Source organism: Durio zibethinus, chromosome 12 (assembly GCF_047325235.1).
Source record: "Durio zibethinus cultivar Kanyao isolate XHJ-2024 chromosome 12, ASM4732523v1, whole genome shotgun sequence".
Taxonomy (NCBI): domain Eukaryota; kingdom Viridiplantae; phylum Streptophyta; class Magnoliopsida; order Malvales; family Malvaceae; genus Durio; species Durio zibethinus.
In genome coordinates, this window is record NC_143173.1 from 12,941,001 (window position 1) to 12,965,172 (window position 24,172).

The 24,172-nt window shown below is 32.2% G+C and overlaps 1 long non-coding RNA gene and 1 pseudogene across 1 annotated transcript; one reads left to right on the forward strand and one right to left on the reverse strand.

Moving 5' to 3' along the window:
- The first annotated feature begins 122 nt into the window (after positions 1-122).
- Positions 123-24,172, forward strand: part of LOC111296758 (uncharacterized) — a 71,384-nt pseudogene continuing 47,334 nt past the window's right edge.
- Positions 4,820-5,551, reverse strand: LOC149515716 (uncharacterized). Its single transcript, XR_016325921.1, has 2 exons — positions 5,222-5,551; positions 4,820-5,089 (listed from the first exon to the last, which is right to left on the reverse strand). It is a non-coding gene; the product is annotated as an uncharacterized LOC149515716 (long non-coding RNA).

Here is a 24,172-nt window from a genome sequence, read left to right on the forward strand (position 1 = left end):
AAAAACCAAGAAAAATTCCTGAGCTTTAGATTCAAGCCTTTTTTTTTTTATAAAACCAAAGCTTCTCATTTTCCGTAGTAAAGTTTCAATCTTTGGTAAACTTTGTAATTTTCTGATTTTGGGTTACATTTAGATATCCCAACAGAAGAGTTGGGGTAGTAAATCCAGGCCATGGAGAAGGAGAAAGTGGGGTGGAGACAACAAGCTTGAAATTTAAGCAGCAACAGCAAAAGTTATTGCAAGCACAAAAAAACCAGATTGAGACTGTCTCACAGTTGCTTGCTGGTGCTTTAAGTAAGACTTGCACTGCCCCTCTTGCTTGTCTCATCATTCTCTTTCAGGTTTTGCCTTTTTTAAGCTTTTTTTTTTTCGATTTTTAAGGATATTTTTGGGTTTTTTTAGATGGTTTTTTGCTTTCATGGTATTAAGGGTTGATTTTATATATTGAAAAAAGTGGGTTTTAGGAAAGGTAGGTGGTGTTCTTCCTTTTTTTTAATATCATGAGGAATTTTGCATTAAAGATGGTAGTTTTCTGATAAATTAATATATGTTTTTGTGAATTGATGAATGTTTATACGGGAGAAGTAGCTGATCACCCTTTAGTGTGCTTTTTCTTTGTGAAATGTTGGTTATGTATTTGTAAGTCATTGACACAAATTGTTTACAGCCAAATTGGTCAATTAGAAAATCTGAAATGACTTGGTTCTGTTTTTTAATATATTGTGTTCAAAATATCTCGTGGTTGGTATGAATATCTATGAATTCTGGAAATGAAAGCTGTCACGGATTGAGAACATTGTCTTCACCTTTTGTGTATGAAACAATAATCTGATATGGAAAATTATTCAATTCAAATTAGTCAGGGTAAACTATGTGATGTGATATGGTGATGTCTATGCAATGAGCCTTTATGCATGTGTCCCTGTAAAATGTTGTTGTTTTCCATTTAATATCTGTTGAATCCTTGTTTTGGTTACAGAACTAATTTTGTTCAATTTGTGTTGCATATGCTTGATATCATGATTACCTTGTCATGTGTAGTTTTCAATTTTTCATCATTAATTATGGTTCCAGTAATTTTTATTTTTTTTTTATCTTTTGTCTCTCTCTCTCTCTCTATCTATCTATCTATCTATTTATCTATCTATATATATATCTTTCTTTTTGTGTCTTGAAATAGTATTCCTTCATGAGTTGGCAACCATTCTGATATTTTGCCATATTTCATCTACCTTGTTTTTGTCATTTTATATCATAGGTGCAAGGTATGCACTCTGATGCTGCAACATTAAGGAAAGCTAGTATATGGCTTGAAGCATCATGTATTGTTGGCGAATAAGGTTTTAGAGCCTTCTGGAAGGGAAATCTGTTTACAATTGCACATTGTCTACTATATTCTTCTTTAAACTTCTATGTTTATGAGCGCTATAAGAAGGTTGGCTCTAAGATTCTTGACATTAATACCTTCTACAATAAAATGCCATCTGTATTTTGGTGAATTTTGCTTTGGTCTGGTACTATATATGATACCAGGACTGGAGAGACATGGTGAAAATATGACTGCGGACCTTTGCATTTATTTTGTATGGTGGTTTGGCAGGAATTACTGCTGCATCTGCTACATATCCACTAGATCTTGTTAGAACATGTCTCGCAGTGCAGGTTAGATCCATATGCCCTTCACAAAATATTCTCAAGCAAATTATTTGCTTTCTCGTTATTAGAATTTTATATTATTGTTCAAAGTAAGGCTGCAAAAAGTACTCAATGGCATTGTTTTGGATGGCCTTTCTGCAATATTATTGGATTTTTCTGTGCATTAGAATATATTTTCCTTGCTTGGCCACAACTATGAGCAGGCTTCATTGCTTTAAGTTGGTAAATAGTGTTTTCCTTTTTCTTTGTTTATGTTTGCTTATATCTGACTGAACTTTTGTCTTTAACTGCTAGTTTACATGAAGAGAGATGCATGTATGTGTTCCCATTTGGGTTTTGACTGGTCGAAGTTGTGACATTGAGTAATTGCAACATCTAAATCTTAATCCTCAGAGCTGTTTACATAGTTTTTGGTGTTTTTACTTTCGAAAACATAACTTTGGTTCTTAGTTTGCTGGTACAACTAATGAGTGATATTTAAACCTCTCTGCTTTGCTTCTATATACAGACAAATGTTACGTACTACAGAGGAATTTGGCAAACTTTACAAACTATATGCAAAGAGGATGGTGTTTTGGGCCTATACAAGGGACTTGGAGCAACACTTTTAGGTGTTTGACACAGCATAGCAATTAGCTTTTCATTATATAAGAGCTTGAGGTTTTTCTGGGAGTCACAAAGGTGATTACTCCTTTCCATCAATAAACTGAGCCTTGTGATGATTGTTTCATAGATCATCCTTTTCTAAGCACAACTTCTTGAGGTGTGCTTCTCAGTTAGGCTTCCTTGCCATTTCTTAGTGGATCAGAGTCCTTCAGACCTTGCTGGTACAGTTCACCAGGAACTCTCCATCAATTTGTATGAGATGTGGAGTAAATTCAATAATTTTATTTTCCTTCCATTCACTGAAGATAGCTTAAGTCAGATGTTTTTACTAAAAAAAGTAGTGATTCACAGTAGCTAATGGGTGCTCGTCACTGAAATAGATGTCATATAAGTTATACATCTTGTAATTGCAAATGAAATTATGTACCTGGCCTTCATTTAGGCCACATTTAGTGCTGTCGAGTTTTTCTCTCATCCCTTGGGGTTCCTTGGGGTAGTAACTGGGTTTCTAGCTTTATAGCATGGGTGATCTTGTTGGTCCTGTTCCAAACCTTGGACCTTTCACTTGCTATAGAAGGTCTGTGTGGTTGAATGCACTACCTTTTTGGGCCAGTCAACCTGCATTAATATTACCTAGATTGCCAATCTAATATAATTCATATTGACTATGGCACAATTTCATTGCTTTCTCTTTTTTATGATTGAATGTGATATTACCTGTTCCTTAATCATCCAAAATTTGTTTCTCATAAACTAAAAAGACTTATTAAATCAATGGCTTGTTGAGTTGCAAAGTTCGATCTTAGAGTGCTGTAGCAGCTCAACTATGAATTGCTTTCTCCGGGACATGATTGGCCACACCATACTAACTTTTCTCAAAAAGTACAGAGATTCAACATCATTACTGATTTTTACTGATGGCCTTTGAGTTAAGGTGTTCTTGGTTAGCTGGAAAGTTTTTGTTGAAGGCTTTTTTCAAAGTTGAATCACAAATTTGTGATAGCACGCTGTTCATTGATGGTTTGGATTGTTTACTTTAGCAGTTGAAACTACTTTTCATAGCATTTGTCATGAAAATTTGGATTCTTGTCGAACTTGACTATTTCTGAACAATTAGGCTGTTTGGTTGGTTTGTGTTTCTTAGTACATAGACTAATTTCTTTCTTTATTGGCTTGGTGATATTTTCTTCCATGAATTACCTTCTAATGTGTTGAATAAAGCAATGCATGGCTCTTTTCATTTGTGTTTTGTATAAAGGCAGCAATATTTCCTTTGGATCTGATTAGTCAATGCAAAAAGTTGGAGTGGGCTGGTGGACAAGCCCCCATTTATACAACAGGGCTTTTCGGCACTTTTAAGCACATATTCCAGACTGAAGGCATTCAAGGTTTGTATAAAGGAATATTGTCTGAATATTACAAAGTGGTGCCAGGTATTGGTATATGTTTCATGATCTATGAAACATTGAAGATGCTTTTAGCAAATATTACCACAAAATTATAGTTTGTGATCGTATCTCCCCAGATGTTTGATCTGCAACTGAAATGATTGGTACGCTAATTTGTTTGGTTATGTGATAGCACAGCACATTTAACTTTCACAATTCTTGCAGTGGCAAATTTTTTGATGCTGCTGTGAGAAATATATTTTTCATGTAAATAGATGGAGGGTGACTTACATTTTGATACCAATTGTGATCATCTTTGAATACCCTTTTCCCGGGTGCAAGTTTTTACATAATTGCGCAAATCACTAGCATGTATAAGTACATTTATAACTTCAAATTTTAATAGTAGTTTTACATTTTCTTACAGAAGAGACTTGATTCATTTTGAGTACTTGTCTTTTGTGATTTTATTATCAATGATTTTTGAATTACAGTTGCTACTTTGCTCTCTGTCCTCAAGATTTGTTTGCAAAGTGTTCAGGAATACATCTGGGCTGGCCTTACTTTTCTTTTTTTAATTTCTTTTAATTATCTATTGCTGCACAAAATTCTAGTATAGCAGCATTCAATCTCATTGGACTGATTGTATTAACAAATTAAAATTGCATCAGTAAATGTGATATTCCCTTCCATGGTGTCTTAAGCTTTGAATTTGATGCTTCCTTTTTTTTTGGATATGCATGTCTTAATAAGCTTTAGCAAATCTCATTGTAAGCATGGTCCAAGTCTTTTGGTTCTGAAGACATCTTGATTTATGGTGGATTTGGGAGTCAAACAAAACACCCTCAAGTTCCTGACATCCTACATTATTTTGCTTTAAGAATTATGAACAAAACAAGTATGCAACCTCAATACAGCTTGGATTTTGCTGTTACTGCCAGTTTCTCAACAATTTTCTTTTCCAGGAAAGTTCAGAAGCATTTTTGCTACTGATGTTTCTGTTATCGAACAAGAAAAATTCCATCAATCAAGAGTTACTTTTGCCCATCCTGCTGTTCTATCTCATCGGTCTATTATTAGTGAAGATAAACAATCAAACAAATTCAGTAATAAACAGGAAAAAAGTCTTTAAAAAGAAATAAAATTCACAAAATAAAACTATCAGTAGCTTGCCATCAACACATGGATAATCTTCATGCACTGCAAATTAAAAATCAATAAACAGCCAGTTCATTAAAGCTCATAGCAATTCAGTTCCTAAAAGCACTTGATCATCAGAATCAACTATCAAGGGAAAAAAGAAACAAATCACACTTTGAAACAATCAAAAAGCAAATCGAAGTATCCCCAGCCTCATCTTGCTTCTATTGGCACGACTGCTTTTCATGATCAAACAAAGCATCCAACTCCGCCTCGTATCAGTGCCCATCTTATTATACCTACGCCAAGATGAAAATGGCATATATTATCATCTCTTATGGAAAGAAAATGATAGATATGAAAATTTATAGTCCCAATTCCCAAATATAAAACAAAGAGATTATTAATTTATAAAAGAACAAATAACTCACCTGCAAATTTAGAGGTTTCAGTAATTATCCAGTGTGTCAAATATTTGGATGGAGGGTATGTGCCTGACTTTAGAGAAATCCTCTCCTTCTCTCCCGTCTATCACTTGTATCCTTTCTACCAATGACCTCTGCATATACTCTAATTTCATTTCTTGGAGAGTAGTAATATACCTCAAACCTTCTGGAATCATCTTCAAATTATCTAAATAAGACAAACTCCGGAGATGTGGCATTGCGCCTTCTTCGATCTCCCACTCTTCTAATTCTGATAAACTTATAATTTGAAGAGAATCTAAGTTGAAGAAACCCATTGGCAGAACAAATCAGTTTCGTCCCTCTAATGACTCAAATTTCATAAGAGATTTGTTTGTGATTTATTAGATATTGCTTGATGAACGAGAAGACTTACAAAAAGAATTCTAAAAAAAAAATATTCATAATAAGTAAGTTTAACTTCCAAGAAAAAAATTTTAAAAAGAAATAGATTCTTAATAGGCAAGTTCTAACTTACAGGAGAATAATTCTAAGAGGAGAGGAATTTTTAATAGGCAAGTTTGTATGGTTATAAATAGGTGAAGTCTCTCTAGGGTTAGGTATGAGAAAAAGATGTAAGAGAGTTGTAGGGTTTTGTGGGATAGACATCCCATAAGAGTATTGGAGTTCTACGTCTTATGGGTGTGTATGTTTGTTTATGAGTGGACTAGAAGAGACTGAGAGGGTCCACATAGGTATGATGTATGAGAGCACATGGGCATATATTTGGTTATGTTGAAAGGGTGCACAAGAGTTTGAGTTTGTGTTTATTTGAGTTAAGAATACTCTATAGGACTAGAGAAGATTGAGAGTGTCTTATGAGTATTGATTGTTGAGTGAGGTTGATGATTTGATGTATGTTTGTAATTCTCTACAACTAGTGGATCTTGTTTCTCATACGTGGATGTAGGTTAGTTGGACCGAACCACGTTAAATTGTTGTCTCTTTGTGTGTTTGATTTATTGTTTGATTTCGCTTCCGCTAGTGTGATTGGATTGGAGGCTTTTAGCCCAACAAATGGTATCAAAGCTATGGTGTTCTCCAATAAATAGTATTAGAGCTGTGGTGTTCCCTAACAAGTGGTATCAAAGCTAAAGATTCGAAACATGAAAAGAGTTGAAGATTCAAGATGTGGAAAGAGCCGAAGGTTCGAGACGTGGAAGAGCTGAAAGTTCGAGATGTGGGAATAGCTAAAGGTTTAAGATGTAGGAAGTGCATGGTTTGAGACATGGGAAGAAGCAAGTCCAAAAGAGCTCGATTCAAGAGAACAGTTTGAGTTTAAGTTTTGAAGATTGAGGATTGGTTTGTATGAAGCATGAAGACACAAGAGAAGAGAAGATGATTATGAGACTTCCATTGCAGGTGGAGCCAAACATGTCTAGCATGAAGACAGATGATTAATGAAATTTGAGTCAAGGTGGAGATTGTTAAGAATAATGACTCAAATCTCATAAGAGATTTGTTTGAGATTTGTTAGAGATTTATTTGTGATTTGTTAGATATTGTTTGATGAACGAGAAGACTTGCAAAAGAAAAATTCTAAAAGAAAATGGATTCTTAATAGGTAAGTTTGACTTACAAGAAAAGAATTTTAAAAGGAAAGGGATTCTTAATAGGCAAGTTTAACTTACAAGAGAAAAATTCTAAGAGGAGAGAGATTCTTAATAGGCAAGTTTGTATTGTTATAAATAGGTGAAGTCTCTATAGGGTTAGGTATGAGAAAAAAATGTAAGAGAGTTGTAGGATTTTATGAGATAGACATCCAATAGGAGTATTGGAGCTCTACGTCTTATAGGTGTGTATGTTTGTTTATGAGTGGATTAGAAGAGATTGAGAGGGTCCACATAGGTATGGTGTATGGGAGCATATGGGTATGTGTTTAGTTATGTTGAAATGGTGTACAAGGGTTTGGGTTTGTGTTTGTTTAGGTTAAGAATACTCCATAGGATTAGAGGAGATTAAGAGTGTCTTATGAGTATTGATTGTTGAGTGAGGTTGATGATTTGATGTATGTTTGTAATTATCTACAACTAGTGGATCTTGTTTCTCATCCGTGAATGTAGATTAATTGGACCGAACCATGTTAAATTGTTGTCTCTTTGTGTGTTTAATTTATTGTTTGATTTTATTTCCGTTGATATGATTGGATTAAAAGTTTTTAGCCTAACAGTATGCACCCCACCGTAAGCGAAGAGTCCTCAAATTAGGCAGCTTTTCCAATACAGTCATTGGATCCTGCTTCAGCCTAGATCCCACCAAAGTTAACTTGACAATGTTTGCTGGAACAAATTTCAAAACATAATGCCTCGATTGCGGATCTTCTTCTATCTTCCCATCTAATAGTTTGGAGAGGTTATGACACTGAGAAAGGGGTTCCAAGTCTGGAAATGATTGGCTTGAGAATAACCTCATGTACAATGACCGCAGGCGGTGTGCTTCGACCAGTACTTTTAGGATAGGCTCAACATCTTTTGATCTCCTAAAAGATATTCCTAAACTCTCAATATTAGCCAAGCCCAACACTTCATTATTTTCAATTAAATTCTCAACCCCAATGTACTTTAAAGTTTCAATATTTTTTAAAATAATCCTTGGCGGCATCCACAATTCAACAAGTTCAAAGAACTCCCATTCCGACTATGGAAACGACATGAAGTCTATCTTCTTCTTCTGTCATCAACTGATCCAAAACATTCCTTGTCATGTCTTCCAAGCCAACAACATTCACTTCCTCAACATGCGAATACGTTCTTCTTAACCGCTGTTGCCACTGCATTCTGGAAATAGAGCTAGACTCCTCTCCTTCACCAGATATCTCATAAGCTCGAAGACTCTTGAAAATAGCTTCAAGCTTAGTTTGGAATGCTGTGACCTGAACTCTTCTTTTGTGCAAATGAGAAGGCTTGGTGAAAATGGAGGTGAATCTCTTGATGATTTCATGAAAGCCTCTTTGACGTGCAATTTCAAAGCATTTTTAGAAAAAAAATGTTTTTAATAATTTCTTTTAATTTTTATGACAGAATTATTCAAAGTATTTTTGTTTGAAAAATATCTTAAATAATCTTTTACAAAAAATTAAATAAGGTTATTAAAGACTTGTTTTACTAAAAACGAATAATCTCTTCTTGTTTTGAGGATTATTGGTAAAAATGCCTTAAATAATCACTTGTCATAAATTAGAGATGATTATTCAAGACGTTTTTGGTTAAAAGAGTTTTAAATAATTATTTCATAAAAATTAAAGGGAATTATTGAATGTGTTTTTAGCCAAAAATATCTTGAATAACCTTATTCAATTTTTTAAAGAAATTATTCAAGATTTTTTTAGACAAAAATGTTTTGAATAATCCTTAATAAAAAATTAAAAGATAAAAAATATGTTGAATAATCACTTCATAAAAATTAAAAAAGATTATTGAATGTGTTTTTAGTAAGAAACATCTTGAATAATCTCATTCAATTTTTTGTAAGAGATTATTCAAGATGTTTTTAACTAAAAATGTATTGAATAATAATAAAAAATGATATTATTTAAAACATTTTTTACCAAAAATATTTTGAATAATTTCTTACAAAAAATTAAATTAAAATTATTCAAGATATTTCTGACAAAAAAACGCATTCAATAATCTTCTCATAAAAATTGAAAGAGATTATTCAAGACATTTTTAGACAGAAATACTTTAAATAACCTTATTCAATTTTTTATAAAGATTATTAAAGATATTTTTCATACCAAACGTTATATATAAACTAATTTTTTTACAAATAGAAACATATAATTGATTTGCATTGATTTTTATACATGCTCTTCAAATTAGTAACAATTATTTCATAATTTTTTAATAAGGTCAAATTTTAAAATAACACTACTTTTATTTTGAAATTCTAAAATATCATAAAAAAGATAAATTTTTAATTTTAAGACTTGAAATATTATTAAAAATTTATCAATGTTTTTTTAAATCAAATTATTCTGAATTAAATATTAAAATTAAATATCTAATAATAAAATTTAAAAAAAAAAGTATGAATTCTCCGAATCAAACACCTTATTAAAGTATTGTGGGAAACTCTCACTTAAAAAAAAATTCAATAATGCATTGCCGACATTGAAGCTGACATGAGTTTGCCATCTTGTGTTTGTGACTTCAATTAATTTTTAAAAGGAGCTGACATGAAATATCGTCAGAGTTCAACAATGGATAAATCTATTCACAAATATTTTATTTGAACTAATACATCGAGCATCAAATCTTAAATATTTAGAAAAAATTTTAGATGAAATTTTTAATAAAATTTATAGAATTTTTAATTAAAATTAAAAAATTTCGTTATATAAATTAAATATATAAAATTTTAAAAATTTTAATAAATTTTGATATATATTTTTAAATAAATATTATTAATAAAAATATTGATAAATTTTTTATTATTAAATAAATATCTATTAAATTTAAATTATAAATAATATTTTTATATATTATAAATTTTTACATTAAATTTTATCAATTTATTGATTTAAATTTTTTATTAAAATTTATGTTAAATCTTTTTTTTAATTTACCAATTTTACCTTAAAAATTTTCATTTAAATTTTATCCAAATATTTAACAATGAACACCATGATAATTGTTTAATACACGTGGTTGAAAAGGACAATTATAGAAGACCCCAAAGTTATTGGCTTCATAAAAAGGAAAAAGTCATTGATAAGGACAAAAAAAGGTAAGGTAATAAAATTATTTAATTATATTATCCATATATAAATTTTTTATATTATCAATTAATTAAATAATATTATTTTATTTTTTTTAAAAAAAAATTAAGTTTTGTGTATTTATTTTTAAAGTTAATAAAAAATTTTATTTTATTATTAATAAAATAATATCATGATAATATACAATTTTATATATTAATAATGAATTAAATATAAACTCAATTAAAAATTGTACTATATGATACAAAATTTAAGTTTTTTTTCTTAAATAATATGTATTTTAAGTTTTATCTAAACCTAAATTTGTTTTTCTCAAATAATATTTAAAATGTATCTTTTCTTACATCATTTAAATGCATTCAAAATTTTACTTTTGAAATATTTTTAACAAATATCAAACTTTAGTTGACAAGTAAAAAATTTATTATTTAGATTAATTCATAAAGTACATTTGATTTGGAGAGAATCCATAAATTTTCTCTCATAATTTTGATTGTGTGCATTTGTTTTTTATGTTTTGCTCAAAATAATTTGATTACAAAAAAAATGTTAGAGTCCCAACAATATTCAAAATCTCAGAATTAGAAATTCATTTTTTTGTGGTATTTTAAAATTTTAGAGAAAAAATTATCTTATTTCTAAATTTGACCTAAATAAAAAATTGATCATATAACCTTACCTTTTTTAAAAAAAAAAAAAGTCTAGAAGTAACTGAAATTTAGTTATATGCTTTTTATAAACAATATAATTTTTTTATTTGTATTGCAATTAAGGCATTGCAAGAAACACCTTAATTGATAATTTTTTTTCTTTGCCATGAAAATCATGTTATGACATAAATGATTTTCAATCACAGTTTGATAAAAATTGAAGTGGCCATTAATTAAGGCATTTTAATGGAAAAAACCAGTTAAGGCATTTCCTTTTACAAACGCCATAATTGTTGCATTTTAAAGTTTTGTATTTCTAGTCAAATATTGTGTTATGATAATATGAACGTTATAATATTTAATCGTCAAGCAGAATAACTTATATTTATACATCAAACAAGGTGATTTTATATATGAAACACCTTTTTTGAGTTTTTATTATGTTTCAATGACCAATATATTTTTTATTTTTATTTAAACATATCTCAGCTCAAAGCAAATACTTTTCTCTTTAAACCAATTTTAGCTTCAACATTCATCATTAAATCTTTGTCCTATTAAGTTTATCTTTGTTTTTTAATAAAAAATGGTATATATATACTTTTTGATACCTATTTATCTGATTTACGTTATTTGATGCATTCCAAACTTTTCTTTTTTTATAAAAAATATTTTTAGATCTGAATTTCTGTTTCTAATATATCAAACTTGTTTTGTGGTTTATTTGTTTTAGCTCTTTCATTTAGAATTGTTATTGATTTATAATTTTTAAAACATATTAATTAAGACGTTTTTGTATACAAATACCTTAATTAATCTATTTTATAATTTTTAAAACAGATTAATTAAGACATTCAAGGAACCAAACACCTTAATTGATCTTTTTTTAAATAATATTTATCCCATTAATTAAGGTATTCATGTTTACAAATGCCTTAATTGATGATATTTGATAAATTAAAACAACAATTAATTAAAATATTTGTTTTATTTTGCTACTGAAAGCATTATTTATCATTTGAATATTTATTATTAATAAAATAAAATGAGCGATTGCTATAAATTTGTCAAGAAAATTATGATAATTATACAAAAATTAATATATATGATTCTCCATAATCAAATGAGTTAATCTAAATACGAGATGCTTTGCAAATAAAAAAAAATTGGGTATAGCACTTTTTTAGATATCACATTTTTTTTCAAAATCTAAGATTTGATAAACTAAATGCTCCCTTATAAATAAATCTTTAATTTTTTCAATATTTAATCATGAACTCATATAATTAAGTCTCAGTTTCTTCATCATTTTCATTTGTCTTTAGATTTTTTTTTTCGTTTGTACACATATTAAGCATAAACCCAAAACTTCAATAAGACAAAACAATGTGGATTATGTCCTATCCTTGATTATCATAGATAAATTACCTTTTTTCTAATTTTTTTTCTCTCAATAAATAAATAATTTATAAGAGAAAGCTACAACGAAATATTTATGTTTTGCTATGCAACCAACAGATATATAATCATTTAAAAGAGTTGTAGACACCGAATTTTATCCAGGTCTATATTTTTATAATCTAAAAAAATTAAAATTAATTAAAATTTTAAATCAAAAAATTAAAAAAAAAGAAAGAAGACAAACAGAAAATCCAAACGGAAGAAGAAACAAACAGGAAATGGCTGGTGCCAGCGGGTGCCGTGTACAACACCGTTGGCCACCCACACATGCCACCACCCCAGCTATCATAACACCCCATCGTCTAGTCTCTTCACTCCATCAACACACGCAACCATCGTTTCAACCATATAAAACACTCGATTCTCCCTTATTTCGAATTTAGCTGAAACTCTCAGATCCCCTCACCAAAACAGCAGAAACATGCTCCCCTACCAAAAATCTCTTAGACAAAAAAAAACTCACCCCCCCAAATACCCAAACAGATCTAACCAAAGAAAACAGAAACAAAAAAAAATAACACAGTCTTCCCCGCAGGGAGGAACCTCAGCACCACAGCCGCATGAAACAAGAATGAGAAATCACCAGTTTAAGCTGTCCAAAAAAAAGAGAAAAAGAAGAGAGATCAAAAACTTCGAAGGCAGATTTGTGACAGTTAAGGCACTTTCAGGCCAAACGAAGGTCGAATCTGGAAAGAGGGCGTCGAAAGGAAGTTCTGGTGACTTTCTGATCATTTTTCGATCACTAGCAACCATCACCGACGATGACCCGTACGACGGCCAGTGTAGCACCCGGTGTCGGATTTCGGTGAACCCAGAGAACCCCAAAACCTTTTTTTTTTTGTGAATGAAACAAGCTGAGGCAAAAAAAATCTGACTTTTGTAGAAAACATAAGGGCAAAACGACGTCGTTTTGAGCATAAGACCAAAACGATGCCGTTTCAAGCGTAGAGGATCCGAGCATGGATCGAACCCGACCCGAGATTCGCGCGACCCGATTCGACGACCCACTTCAGCCAGCCTTGAATCGATTCAGACGAGCCGCCAGCGAACCACCAATGAACCGGTCTGAACCGCTGATCGCCCGAACCATCGATCGAACCGTCGAACCGGTCAGACCAACCTAGACCAGTGTTGATCGGATCGTTGACCGGTTCGGTTCAGGTAAAAAATATTTTTTTAAAATTTTTTTTATATATTATTATTTTTGTTATTTTATATTTATGCATGATAAATGTTTAAATTTATTAGGATAAATATCAAATTGTTATTAATAATAATAAAATGAAAATAATATAAGATAATAACTAAAATATATATATGTATTAAAAATGTTTAAATAGTAATAATAATAGAATAAGCTTTTTATTTTCCCTACCTAGATATTGAAGGGAATAAAAAATATTTTTTCAAACAAATAATTTCGCCTAGATGTTAAGAAATTATTATTAATAAATTTTCATAAAAAAATATATAAGAAATTTTTAATTAGTTTTCAAAAATTGTAAAAAATTGAACTTGCTCCGAAAGTCCGCCTATATAATGGAGATTTTTAGAGATGTTTGCGTTTTAATTAAACCCCAAACCCTAAACTTAAACCCTAAAATTTTTCCCTAAATCTATTTCAAAACTTTAAGGATACGTGTGAAAATCTCACATGAAATGGTTTATTCCCGAATGCTACCTAAATGATGGGGTATTTAGGAAACTCCATTTCATTAAGTTTTTCACATGAGTTCTTAATTCACATTAATAATAAGATTAATAAATAAAAAGTATAATAGTAAATTGGGATTTTAAATATAAACAGTCACACCTAAGCTCTACCTAGATGTTAGAAAGTCGAGGTGGTCTCATTATACTTAAGAGTCCAACTTTTAAATTGCATCTCATCCTACATAACATTCATTAGCGTACATACGTTAGCATGTTATCATCGATAATTGTCTGCATTATTCTCTCTTCAATTTACTGTTGGATGATAAAATATTTTATAATAAAAAAATAATACTTTAAAAAAAAATTTTTTTGTGATATTATAAAATAAAATAAAAATAACATTTCGAAGAAAATAATTCTTGGTATTCTACCTAGATGTTGGAGAGTCACTAACAATTATCTTCTATAAAGACTATTATTTCATTTTAAAGATTATCGTGTTAAATCTTAAGTGAAAAGAGTTATTTTAAATTCTGCCTAGATGTTGAAGAATTTTAAAATAATTCTTTAACTTCAAAATTTTCTCGATATTTCTAAATAAAAAAAATTTTATTTTTGCAAATAAAGGGAATTAATGTTAAATTTCAAATTAAAACCATTTTATCTAACATTGAAAATAGCGCGTAATTAAATGGTACCAATTTATGGGCGTTGTGAGGATGCTAATCCTTCCCTACACGTAACCGACTCCTGAACCCAACCTGATTTTCGTAGACCAAAATTCATCTTTTTGATAAACTTTAAACCCGCTTTTTTAGTTTTATTGAAAAGATAAACTTTTGCGTGGCCAATCACACCCTAACAAAGATTGGTGGTGACTCCCCCATTTACTTTGATTTTTTAAAAAATCATTTGCATCTGACGGTCCCAAAACCGTTATGACAGCTTGACGACTTCACTGAGGAATAAATAATAGAGTCAAGCCAAAACTTTTAATTATACGCCATTAAGAATCGTTGGATTTAATTGGTTTTATTTTACATTTCATTTAATCTGCTTTATTTTGATTTTTCAAAAAATATATATGTTAAGGAATAAGCTAAATTGTATGTTAGTTGTTATTTTATTTTAACTTTGTGTTTATGGTATTTTAATTAATACATTATTTTGCACACACGTTGCATATTCATGCATGAGCTCTAAACCCGGGCTCTATCCCTTTTAAGAGGAAGTGAAGTAGCTATGCTCTCGTGAGGTAATAACCTCCGCATTTGCTAGTGAAACACTTTCACTCAGATTGAACCCATTCCGTTAGTAGCTTACAATGGGTGAGGATCGGGGAGCCTTGCTAGTCTATAACGAACGATGATGTGAGGAATAGTCTGGGAACCTTTAGACACGTAAATCTTAACCCGACATATAGTGAGCCGTAAGGTCCAACTTTAGGATAGAGCCATACTGTCTCTTTTACAAAAAAATTACCTGGATTAGGACACTATGTATATTCTGTTATGACGTATGTTATACTTGCTAATTCATTTACTCATTTTATTTATTTATTTTATTTACATTATTGATTTGTTTTGTTGTCCTCGATTTTGTTGCATGCATCATATAGGTACCATATTTCTAGAAGATGTTGTTTTGGACCAATCTTTAGCAAGAAAAACTTTCAGAAAATCTAAAGGATGTCGTCTATGTGTAAGAGCTACTTAGAGGTCAAGAGTTATTCAGAAGGTACTCAGGAGAAAGAAAGAGATTACTTAGTAGATGGTCACATATCGGTGCTACCACAGTCAGTGCATATGGATCTCAGTCAGAATAATATATCAGAATTGGAAGTCATTTGGAAACAGTGAAGAATAGAGAGAAAAGAATCTTTTTCCAAGAAATATAAGGATGTGACACTGCTTATGCTAGTGAAGGTTGATGAACAACTAATGAGAGTCGTAATACAGTTCTAAGATCCATCTTATCGATGCTTTGTATTCAACCAAGAATACTTGGCCTCCACGATCGAAGAATATCTTCTTTACTCCGAATAGAGTCTACCAATCAAGATAAGATCTATTGAAAGGAGCATAAGACTATCGGATATAGAAAGAAGTTAGCCAAGATCATACAAGTAGAGGTTAAAGAGATAGAAAAGTACAAGAAAGAAAAGAATGGGGTTGAGACCATTCCATCAACAAAAGGTCAATGGTTGGCATTCTTTCTTAAGCTCACTAGCGATGATGTAATATAAAGGGCACTATGGATGTTTTCGATGGCTATCTTATATAGTTGTGAAGATGAGTCATAGGTACCTTTGTTAGGAATATTGGGGTAGTGAGTTACGTGCCCTTTATGGTTCAAAAACAATATGATTCACGACAGTTCATCCCTATGACTCATAGGCTCGATTCATTTGAGTTTGATTATGGAACACCCGATTATGTGAAAAAGGTTCGTGAAATCATCAAAGCATGAAAGTAGGTCAACCGAATGAGCCCAGCTAGATTCGTAGATAATGTTGCTGAAGGTTACCTTACATGGATGATGAAAAAGGTTAACGAAATTAGGCCTCTACCAGTCAATATTTCAGAGCAGTTACCAGCTTCTGTTTTAGTATCGATATTATCAGCTCTTAAAATCGTTCAGCGAGAGTTTGAGATTGAAAAAAAAAGGTTAGAGAAAGAAAAAATGGCTATGATGGATCAGGTTAATCAACTAAGGTATGATTTGATGATGAGAGATGATGCAGTACAAAAGTTGACTAAAGAATGAAAAGTATTGAAAGAGGATTTGTAAAATCTGCGTCAAAAAAATAAGAAATTAAGGTTGGATAGTAAACCTTTGAAGGGATCCAAAAAGAATGTGGAAGAACTACGAGATATGATGGAATATTGGAAGAACAGAGCTCGAGAGAACAAAGAAATGATCTTTACATTCATTAAAGAAAAGCATGAATAGAAAAAAAAACTTTCAAGAGCTTCTGAAAAGGTAGCAATGCACTAAAGAGAAAGTAAGAAGCTAAAAGCTGAACTAAAGAGGGAACAAAACAAAAACTCTGATTTGCAAAATGAGAAAAAAACCTTAGTGCATGAATTAATAAGCTTGAAGCTTTAATTGACAAGCAATCAGACTCACATAGACAAGATTTTGACTGAGTGGTAAGAGAGAAAAGATTATTGGGCTCGCACTTGTAATATGGAGGTAGATGCTCGAGAGATGTGAAGAGCAAAAAGTTTAGAAATGCAGCAATACATCGAACATCTGACTGCTCAAATCTACAAAGCTGTTCAAAAAATAAGCAACATGGTTGAAAAGGCAGAAGCACTAGAACGAGAGATTGTACCAACCTAAGGCCACAGTCAAAGATTACTATGCTTTTTGCATGAAGCCAGATAGTAATATGCTCAAATCAAATATTTTTATACTTTAATGCAAGAATTATTGGATGATGTATAAAGACTCCCATGGTTAAGAAAAGTTTTTTTTTGTTTCAATCGATCCAAGACAGTATCCTAATTTGCATTTCATTCATTTCATGCATGCATTTTCATATTAACAACAATATCAATGACATTATATCATGCGATCTAATTCATGGTTAATAAACTAAGGTTCAAGGATAGCAAAGCCAAGAAACCAAAATCCATCAATTTCGCATAGATATAATACTCGTTCTCAGACTCGAGCCATAAAAGAAAAAAATACAGCTAGATTTGAAAGGATCGAAAGGGTACAGAAAGAGATACAAGAAAGAGTGATGAAAATATAACAAAACATTGAAGCACAAATGGTTGACTTAAGGCAACTATTAATTGGATCAATGAAAGGAAAAGAAGTCATTGACGTATCAAGGATAGGAGATGAGGTTAATATGAAAAAGTCATTATACCCTCCGGGATTCACTCCACCTCAGGTTTAGGTTCAAGTTCCTCAGGGTATACACATACAACCACCAAGTGCACAACCATACCCTTATGTCAATCATTTTGCAAGTCAACAACCGACCCACTTGAATACCAATTCGGGACCCATCCCAGTCGATCCCATCATAGTACCAAATCTTGATGACCCTGTTGAACAAGAGAAGTCTTTTAAAATGTCAGAACCTATTATAAATTTAAAAATTTGAGACAAGTATAACCAACTCAAAAAGAGGCTCAAAGCGGTTGAAGGTAATGACATTTATGGGGTTATTGACGCTAATGAGCTCAGTCTAGTGCCTGACTTGGTTATCCTATCAAAATTCAAGACCTCAGATTTGGAGAACTACGATGGGGCAAAGTGTTTTTCTGCTCATATCACCGTATTTTATAAAAAGATGACGGGTCATACCCATAACGACAAACTATTGATACACTATTTCTAAGATAGTTTGACTGGTTTAGCAGCTAAATGGTATATGTAGTTAGATTAAAGTAAGATCCATTCATTAAAAGACTTGGCCAAAGTTTTTCTTACCCAGTATAAGCACGTCTTGGATGCAGCCCCTGATAGGCTGTCATTACAAAATATGAAGAAAAAATTAATGAAAACTTTCAAAAAATACGCACATTGATGGAGAGATGCAGTAGCCTAGGTCTAACCGTCACTGACTGAAAAAGAGATAACTGTGATATTCGTCAATACACTAAGGCCCCGTATTATGACAGATTGGTGAGAAATGCCACGAAAAATTTTTTGACATGGTAATCTCAGGAGAGATGATAGAAAATGCTATCAAAAGTGGTAAAATTGAAGGGTCTGAAAAGAAGACAATAACTTTAAGAAAGAAAGAGCAGGAGACACATACTGTCACTCACAGAAATCCCTCACACCATTCTTTTATCCCGTATAATCCATACTCCCTTACTACCCTGCCACAAATCAAATCTCTCAACAACCATACCATTACCGAGCACCCCAACAATCGTTATTCAGATCAAGTTTTAGCCCTCAACCATCCAATTACACCTCTGTACCTCTAGTTCAACCATTTACCTGATCAACCTATCCAAACAGCAATCAAAGAAACTCACAGAATAATAACAATTGAGAAAGACCTCATTTTGACCCAATTCTCATGTCTTACACCGAATTGTACCCCCAGTTAATAAGAGGTCACATTGTTGCTCCTACTTATGTGAAACCATTAAAACTACCTTACCCAAGTTGGTATGATCCTAACGTCAAGTGCGATTATCATTACGGAGTTATAGGACACTCTACTGAAAATTACACGGTATTTAAACACAAGGTGTAAGGTTTGATAAATGGACTTTTGTCTTTTGATACTAAATTCAAGCAAGTGTCAGTGGAAACCCTTTACCGGATCACACCGAAGAAAAAATCAATATGATGGGTAAGAAAAAATATGTGAAGATCAAAATTTGCACGGATGAAGTGAGAACCCCTTTTGAATGGGTGTACGATTGTTTGTATGAGACGGGCATGATTCAACCATTATTTTTGGATGACAACGAAAGTCATGAAGACCCTGACCATTTTTGTAAATATCATGGGAAAACAATTAGACATTCGATCCAAAGTTATAAGGTCTTTAAGCAAATATTGCAGAGCTTGATGGATGAGGCCATCATTGAGTTCTATGATGAATGTGATGAAAATAGTGTAAATACAGTGGGCGACGAACATCCTGGCAAGTCTTTTATCCCTAAACCTCTCACTGTTTACTATGATGAGAAACCAGAACCCCTAACTGAGAAAACCATCTTTTCTTCTAGGACATCAATGACCATTTATGTTTTTAGTCCATTACCTTATCAGACCGACAAAGCAGTCCATAGAGATACGATTATGATATAGTGATGCGAAGGCCTGATATGACCTCGAATAATTCAAGTGCAGAAAATACTGCCAACATAACGGGCATAGGAGGAATGACCCGAAGTGGTCGAATTTACACTCTTGAAATGTCAGAAAGGGCCAGGAAAGAAAAAGGCAAGATATGAGAAAAAGACACAAGGGAAAGCCAAGATTTTCAATCGACGATAAGCTCGAAAGTGCAAGTTAACAAACCCGTATCAAAAAAAGAAGCTTGTGAGTTTCTAAAGATCATCAAACATAGTGAGTACAGTGTAGTTGACCAGTTGAATAAACTATTAGCTTGTATTTTTTTACTGTCATTATTATTGAATTCTGAGCCGCATAGGAATGCTTTGCTGAAAGTGTTCAACCAAGCTTATGTCGAGTATAATATTTTTGTTGAGAAGGTTGATCACATGGTTGGGAATATTACAGCCCCTAATTTCATCACTGTCAATGATGATGAAATTCCTCCGAAAGGACGTGATAATGTTAAAGCTTTACATGTTACTATCAAGTGTAAGTCCCACACTATGGCTAAAGTGCTGATTGACAATGGATCATCTATTAATGTTATACCTCTAACAACATTGTCAAAGCTTACAATGGATCCCTCTCACATGCGAAATAGCCATATAATTATAAGAGCATTCGACGAGGCGCGAAGAGAGGTAATTGGCGATATAGAGATCTCATTACAGATCAATTCTTGTACCTTCAACATCATATTTCAAGTAATAAACATAACTTCTGTATATAGTTATCTACTTGGAAGACCTTAGATTCACATGATCAGAGCTGTACCTTCATCTCTACATCAAAAGGTAAAATTTGTCATGGAAGGAAAATAAGTTTGTATGAATGGTGAAGATGACTTATTCATAACAAAGACTTTAACAACTCTCTACGTTGAGACAACAGAAGAAGCAATTGAATGTTCTTTCAGAGCTTTTGAAGTAGCAAACACTGCTTATATAAGAGAAAAGTCAAGGATGTCGATCCTTCAATTGTCAAAAGCTACGAATATGGTGATTAAGTAGACTGCTGGTAAGAGTTAACGAGTCGAGCAAGGCTTAGAAAAAGCTCTACAAGAAATCGTAAGAGCACCATGCCTGATTGAAAATAAAAAAAGATGAGGGTTAGGCTATAAGCCTACAGCTGCTGATAAAAAAAATGTAATGCTAGAAAAGAAAGAAAAGAGAATGGCATACCTCAAAGGATAAAATTCGATTGATGGAAAAATGGTGTTCGTTTATTTGTATGAAAACTTTCATTCAGTCGAGCATGTGTATACTGGGTCAACAGAAGTTGAACAAGGGGGACAGATAATGGGATTAGAAGAAGCTTTCTCACAACTTCAAGTTGAAGCAAATGAAAGAGTCATGAAAGATGAAGAGATCTTTTTTCCTTTTTAGGAGCCTCAAAGAATGGTGTACCATTTTTGTTGCCTTGAACCTTTTAACTCGAAAATTCCAATTGCTTCTGCCCAAGAGCATACGGAGGTTTAGTGTATGGGCTTATTTTCATTGTCTTAATAAAATGATAAATGCAATGCATTTCACCTATACCATGTTCTCTATTTTTTATTTTTCTTTTCTTTCGTTACAATTCTCTTTGCCTTTGCCAAGATCAATATATATTTATTTGTGATTATACTCATTTTCAGGTTTTTTAATAATGAATATTATGGATGACCAAAGCAATAACACCGGGTTTGATTTTAAAAATTTGACTCACATTAGCAAGCTTGATAATGAAGTTGATTCACAAGACTATGATTTACCTTATGATCTATTGAAATGGATGAAACAAGAGAAGAAAATTATAAAACCCTACCAAGAATCGACTGACCCATTAAATTTAAGAAATTATGACAATAAGAAAGAAGTTAGGATCGATATTTCACTATCATCGATTGAGAAGCAAAAGTTGATGAATCTACTGCAAGAGTACATGGATGTATTTTCATGGTCCTACCAGGATATGTCAGGACTTAGCACAGAGGTGGTTGAGTATAGATTACCCTTAAAACCAGAATGTCGACCAATACAACAGAAGTTGAGATGCATGAAGCCAGAAATATTGCTAAAGATAAAAGAAGAAGTAAAAAAATAATTTGACGCTGGTTTTTTAGAAGTAGCCAAGTACCCTGAATAGGTAGCCAATATAGTCCCAATTTCCAATAAAGATGAAAAAGTTAGAATGTGTGTGGACTATCGAGATTTAAATAGGGCTAGCCCAAAATATAATTTTTCATTACCACATATTGATACCCTTGTGGATAACACTACTAAACACTTCACTTTTTTATTCATGGATGGGTTCTTTGGCTACAATCGATCAAAATGACTTGTGAAGATATGGAGAAAACTACATTTGTGACAATATGGGGCACGTTTTGCTATAAAGTTATACCTTTTGGGCTAAAGAATGCTGGTGCCACATATCAAAAGGCGATGGTCACTCTTTTTGATGATATGATGCATAAAGAGATAGATGCATATATTGATGATATGATAGCTAAGTCTCAAGAAAGTGAAGATCATGTTAATAATCTCAGAAAGCTTTTTGAAAGATTATGAAGATATCAGCTCAAGTTAAATCCAATCAAATGCACATTTACTGTTAAATCTAGAAAATTGTTAGGGTTTATAGTCAGTGAAAGAGATATAAAAGTAGACTTTGATAAAATTTAAACTATTCAAGAGTTGTCAACACCATGCACGCAAAGGGAAGTGAGAGGCTTTTTGAGGTGATTGAATTATATTTCTCATTTCATATCTCAACTTACCTCGAGATATGATCCAATCTTCGGGTTGCTTCATAAAAATAATCTTGATGAATGGGATGAACAATGCCAAAATGCATTTGAAAAGATTAAAGAGTATTTGATAAGCCCACTGGTGTTGGTTCCACCAGTTGCAGGAAGGCTATTGATTTTATATCTGATAGTTCAAGAAAAATTGATGGGGTATGTATTGGGGCAGAGAGATAAAACTGACAAGAAAGAGCATGCTATCTACTATTTGAGTAAAAAGTTTACGGAGTATAAGGCTAAGTACCCTCAAATAGAAAAAATATGTTGTGTCATAGCTTGGACTACTCATAGACTCAAACAATACATGCTTTACCATACAACATGGCTAATCTCGAAATTGGATCCCCTCAAGTACATTTTTGAGAAACCGTCTTTGTCAGATAGGATAGCGAGATGGCAGGTCATGCTTTCAGAATATGATATTGTGTATGTGATGCAAAAATCCATAAAAGGGAGTGTAATTATCGATTTTCTTGTTGATCGAACTACGAAAGATTATGAACTAATGAAGTTTGAGTTTTCAGATGAAAATTTGATGGCAATCTTACAGGATGAAGATAAAGAGACTGCAAGAGAAATATGAAAAATATTTTTTGACGGGGCATCCAATATAATGGGGCATCCAATATAATGGGGCATGGCATTGGAGCAGTGCTGATATCCCCAGAAGGAAATTACTACCTCTGTACCACAAGGTTAGATTACAACTGCACAAACAATGTTGCTGAATATGAAGCATGTGTCATGAGGTTACAGATGGCTATTGAAAAGAAAATTAAAACACTAGAAGTATATGAGAATTCAGCTTTGGTAATTTATCAACTAAAAGGTGAATAAGAGACCAGAGACTTGAAACTAGTGTTATATCAAAGGCACATAGCTGGCTTGAGGAAACATTTTAAAGAGATTCAATTTCAGTATGTTTCCCGAGAAGAAAATCAGATTGCTAATGCCTTGGCTACTTTGGCAGCAATGTTCAAATTCAATAATAGTACGAGAATTCAGCCCATTAAAGTACAAATAAAAATTTTACTAGTCCACTATTCAAATATGGAAGAAGAGATAGATCGACAATCGTGGTACCACGATATTGTATAATATATCAAGTGTCAAAACTACCTAGAGCAAGCTTTAAAAAATGATAAGATGATCATTCAAAGATTAGCAGCAGATTTTATGCTTGATAGAGAAGTCCTGTATAAAAAGAGTCGAGATCAAATTTTACTAAGATGCATCGATGCTGTGGATGCAAGAAGGATACTTGAAGAAGTACACTAAGAAATTTGTTGAACATATGCTAATGGGCATATGATGGTCAAACAGATCATGAGAGCTAATTACTACTAGTCTATAATGAAAAATGATTGCATCAGTTATACTAGAAAGTGCCACAAATACCAAATTTATACAGATAAAATTCATAATTCTCCAGTTTCGCTATACGTCTTGGCATCACCATGGCCTTTCTTTATATGGGGAATGGATGTGATCAGACCCATAACCCCAAAAGCTTCAAATAGGCATCGATTTATCTTTGTGATAATTGACTACTTTATAAAATGGGTAGAAGCCACTTCGTACGCTAGTATTACACGATCAGTGGTATGTAAATTTATAAAAAAAGAGATAATATGTCAGTATGGGCTCTCAAAAAAGATCATCTCAGATAATGCTAGCAATTTGAACAATAAAATGATGAAAGAGTTGTGTGCACAGTTTAAGATTAAGCATCATCATTTAGCACCGTATCGTCCAAAAATGAATGGTGCAGTGGAAGTTGTGAATAAGAACATCAAGAGAATATTAGGGAAAATGAC